At 39.5% G+C, this 5,198-nt stretch overlaps 1 pseudogene; it reads right to left on the bottom strand.

The window, feature by feature from the left end:
* Positions 1–983: 983 nt before the first annotated feature.
* On the bottom strand, positions 984–1,554 carry LOC100931129 (annotated as a pseudogene).
* Between the last annotated feature and the right edge of the window lie 3,644 nt (positions 1,555–5,198).

Genomic DNA, 5,198 nt, shown 5'->3' with positions numbered 1-5,198 from the left:
TTCTAGTCATATGAAAAAATTATTTAAATCATTATTGATCAGAGAAATGCAAATTAAGACAACTCTGAGGTACCACAACATACCTCTCAGATTGGCTAGGATGACAGGAAAAGATAATGATGAATGTTGGAGGGGGATGCAGGAAAACTTGGACACTGATGCATTGTTGGTGGAGTTGTGAACTGATGATCCAATTCTTCTGGAGAGCAATTTGGAACCATACTCAAAAAGTTATCAAACTGTGCATACCCTTTGATCCAGCAGTACTGCTACTGGGCTTATATCCCAAAGAGATACTAAAGAAGGGAAAGGGACCTGTATGTGCCAAAATGTTTGTGGCAGCCCTGTTTGTAGTGGCCAGAAACTGGAAACTGAGTGGATGCCCATCAATTGGAGAATGGCTGAATAAATTGTGGTATATGAATATTATGGAATATTATTGTTCTACAAAAAATGACCAACAGAATGAATACAGAGAGTCTTGGAGAGCCTTACATGAACTGATGCCAAGTGAAATGAGCAAAACCAGGAGATCATTGTACACGGCAACAAGAAGATTATACGGTGATCAATTCTGATAAGTTTGGCTCTTTCCAACCCTGAGATGATTCAGGCCAGTTCCAATGGTCTTGTGATGGAGAGAACCATCTTCATTCATAGAGAGGACTGTGGGAATTGAGTGTGGAAAACATAGTATTTTCACTTTTTTGTTGTTGTTTGCTTGCATTTTGTTTTCTTTCTCATTATTTTCTTTTTTGATCTGATTTTTCTTGTGCAGCATAATAGATGTGGAAATATGTATAGAAGAATTGCACATGTTTAACCTATATTGAATTACTTGCTGACTAGGGGATGAGGTGAGGAGAAGGGAGGGAGAAACATTTGGAACACAAGATTTTGCAAGGGTGAATGTTTAAAACTATCTTTGCATATATTTTGAAAATAAAAAGCTATTTTTTAAAAATCCTTCTCAGACAACCCTCCTAGATTTCAAAAATTCTCTTCAGATAGTATCTGTCCCAGTGTCATGACAATTAATATAAGAAATTCAAAGAAGGACTAGAAGACCATTCTGCTGTTTGTGTTGTTATTAACCACTCTGTGTTTTCTCTTCAAGACTTCCACATATTCCTGTTCATGCTTTACAGCTATCATTACCACCAAAAGCTCATTCCAGCTTGTTCTGATGAGCTTCTGTTTCCATGCCTTGGCTCTTTGGAGTTTCTCCAATATAAATAGAATATATCGCTATCTTGGGAGTCATGGTGGACATTCTGTTACTAAATAAAACTTGTAAGTGCCATCCATATGAGCTGCAAAAGTATATTTCCCATGGGGTTCTGTCTCCTTTATAAATTCCTTTGTTATCAGGTCCTGAAATCTCTGTCTTGGTGTCCAGGAAGCTACACCAGCTCACCTAGAAGATGAAGTCTATCTTGGTGCCTGAGGTAACCCATTCAAAGAAGCCCCTGCTCTCTCAGAGCTAACAAGGGAGCCAGAGGCTGTGGCCAGAGGCCTGGCCAGCAGCCTCGGTCCCTCTGGGAGAGTCACCATGAAGTCCAGGGCAGGACAGGGTCCAGGGCTGTGACTGTGGTTTCCAGGGTGCCTCCCAGGCCACCCCAGATTCTTCCTTTTTAAGAATTGAGCATAGGATTGTAGATTTGGGGCTAGACAGGATTTTGAGTCTGATTGCTTCATTTTCAGAAGCAAAAACAGACTGAGGAAGACTAAATGATTGGCCTAGCATCATATAACTGGTAAATGTTTGAAACAGTATTTGAACTCAAGTCCCCCTGATGTCAAGTCAAATTCTTTCTACTGTGCCACCTGGTTACCTACAGCAATGTCAATCACCCTCTTTCAGCACTGGAAGTTCTTTCTTGGGTCTAATATAAATTGCTTCTAGTCCTCCATAAGTGAAAACCAAGACTATGTCTCAGACTATTGAAAAACCTCGAAAATGTGATTACTGGCCCTCTCTCTGTGATCTTGAAAAAAATATTATGAGCAACAAAAATGATGCTGAAAAACTGGGGCCTGGTAGATATTTAATAGTAACAATAATTCACAATTATGTGGTATTTTAAGATTTGCAAAACATTTTATAGACTGGAGGGGGAAGAAGATCCTTAGACCAATAGTTTCATCAAAGTAAGGAACTTTTTCTACCAATGCAGGCTGACAACTGGTCTACAATTTAATAGTCCTAGAGAATAGCTTGGCAGGGGTAGGCAATAAAAGATTAAGGAAGTTATCCCAGTTTATATAAACATTATATCTCAGAGAAAGGATTAGAGCTCCAGTTATTTGGATTCTGAGGCTGGTCCTCCAATCACCAAGCAGCTACTCTTCCATATACTATCCCATTCAATAAGGATATGTGTACAATCTTATATTTGGGCTCACAAAACAAACTCAAATATAAGACAAGGATGGGGACTGGACAACTAGATAAGAGATCTTGGATAAAAAAGACTTAGAAACATTAGGGAAGTTGAGCGCAAAATGAATTAACCACATGAAGGTGGTGGGTAGTCCAAAGAGTTAACTGTATTGAGATACAGGATGTCCAGAATAAGGGAGTGTCCTGGTAGAATATTGAGGGTGTCAAAGGGATCAGAGCCTAAGGCAAATGAGAATGGATTAAAACAAGTGGAGATGGACTCTAGACTGATCTTGAGGGGATCAGAGATGATTCCTGGCTCTAAGGAGGTTTCACACGGGGAAAGTATCAGAATTGACCTGTGTGACTCTAAAGAACAAAACTAGGAGCAATGGAATGTGGGGGCAGCTATAAGGAAACTGATTTCAGCTCATTGTAAGGAAAAATTCACAAAACTTTCAGAATCCCAGAATCATGAGTGTTATAGCTAAGGAACAAAGGGATAGGACCTTTACCAATAAAGAAAGATCCCCACCTGCTCTGCAACTTATAGTCAGAGATGAAAGAAGTCTTAATGACCATCTAGTCATCAACTTGTTTTGTAGGTGAACAAGCCAGGGCTCAGAGAAGTAAATTAACTTGCCCAAGCATTAGATTTTAGATTTAACCCCAGATTTTTAGATGCAGCCTGGCACATAGTACTTAAAATTTACTTGATTGATTATTTTGACTCGAGGAGCATTGTGGCATAGTTGACAGAGTGCTGGAATTTAATACTGGATGAAGTGAATAAGACTTAAATAAATAAAATAATAAAATAAATAAGACTTAAAATCCTGCTTTAGACTCTTATTTGGTGTGTAACCTTTTACAAGTTACTTGTCCACCTATTTGAGCTGGTTTCTTCTTGAGTAAAATGAGATGGTTTCATTTTATGAGTTTTAGGGTCTCTTCCAACTGTATCCTGATGATTCTCTGACTCTATGCCCAGCATTCTTTCTACTCTAGAATGGGCTGCTTCAGAAGGAAATTAATTCTTGATCCCTGGTAGTCATCAAGTGGAGATGAGGTGATTGTGTGCTGAGGATGTTGTAAAGGCAAATACTATTAAGACCTGGATTTTATGACTTCTGAGGTTCCTTTATATTCTGAGATTGTATGAGTCTAGAAATCTTTCCTAATGGAATCCAATATTTCTTCCAATGTCTCCTGGGAAATGGAGAATAGCTGGTTACCTTTTTCCTGTGTATAGAGAATCAGTATGATTTAATGGAAAGAATTCTGGATTTGAGGTCAGAAAATCTGGTTTGAATCTTCACTCTTCTATTTATTATTTATGTGACCTTAGAAAAGGCATTCATCTTTTCTGAACCCTCAGAAATATAGAATTTCTTCCTGTATATAGAAATAATAATTACTAATACTTAGATAATACTCTAAGGTTTGCAAATGCTATTGTTATCCTTATTTTACAGATGGGGAAATTGAGGTTAAATGACTTCCCCAAAGTTACAAAGCTAATAAATATCTGAGACTGGATTTGAACTCATGTCTTCCTTATCTACCTTCTTCCCTGGGTATAAAATGAGAGTGTGTTTTAAAGCTCTATCCAGATCTCAATCCTATGATTCTGTAAGCAAAGCTTTGGACAATTCTGCAGAGACAGTGAGAATAGGAGATACCATTTTACCGTCTCATAAATGAATAACAGGAAGTATCCTTTGTGACAGGGCATCAAATGAGTTTCACCAGCGTCTCATTTCCAGGAAAGCAATAACTCCGACCCTGAGCTGCTGACTTATCAGGTTGGGGGTTTCTCAGCCAAGACTTTCTGGAAAAGTCAAGATTTTCTCAGGAAAATAAAACATGTAGCTACCTCTACCCCCCCCCCCCCAACACACACACATGCCCTTTCCTGATTGACTCTACCTTGCCTGAAGAGGAGAACATTCCCTTCTCACCGTTCCATCATGTTTTGCTAGCAGATGGGGGATAGGAGTGGGAACAGGATGGCCACAGGACCATCCCTTCTGCTCTGCCTTTGGTAAATTTTCCCCTTCCAGAACTGGATGTTCTGATCAACCAGATGGTCCAGGGAGGCCATTCTAGAGTGATTGCTACTGGGTCCGAAGGGGACAGGCCCATATCTGGACATCATTTTAAGTGGTTTGCTGGTAACCTCTTCCCAGATTCCCTGTAATTCCATTGTCAGCATCTCCTCACTTCATTCATGGGCTATGATTTGGGATACTAAACCATGGCATAGTGCTGAAGGTAAGCCTTTGACTTGGAATCAGAAGCTGTAACTAGGATGGATCAAATATATCTTAAACTTCAGAGCACCAAAGGGAGCCAACATGGAGGGGGCTATTGCTTTCTCCTTATTATAGTCCTCCAGTTCCATCTCTGGAGTACATAGTGTTACTCCCATTCTCTTAGTTCCATCCCTAAGGATCTCGCTGCCATGGACTCACTCTCCTGGAGCTCACTTTACTCTATTTTCATGCCACTTTCTTACTCAGCCTCTTCCTGAGAATTAGAGACTGTCAGTTGTGTCATGGAGCCTTAAGTCAGATTCTCTGAGCAATGAGACACGTTCTCATGCAAAATGGAATTCGGTCCAGGACACAGATTTTCTAGTTCAGCTCTATTAATGGCACTTATTAGTTCTGTGATCTTTGGTAAGTTTTTCTCATCTATAAAATGTATTAATACTTGGTCTGTCTGCCTTACTATGTAGGTTAATGACAAGAGTACTGAACTCTAAGAAGCTAGGTACCAAGCCTAGTTCTAGATGATCCAGAAGAAATTATTC

This window comes from Sarcophilus harrisii, chromosome 3 (genome assembly GCF_902635505.1).
Source record: "Sarcophilus harrisii chromosome 3, mSarHar1.11, whole genome shotgun sequence".
Taxonomy (NCBI): Eukaryota; Metazoa; Chordata; class Mammalia; order Dasyuromorphia; family Dasyuridae; genus Sarcophilus; species Sarcophilus harrisii.
Note: the sequence above shows the minus strand (reverse complement) of the source record. Positions and strands in the feature narration are given on the sequence as shown.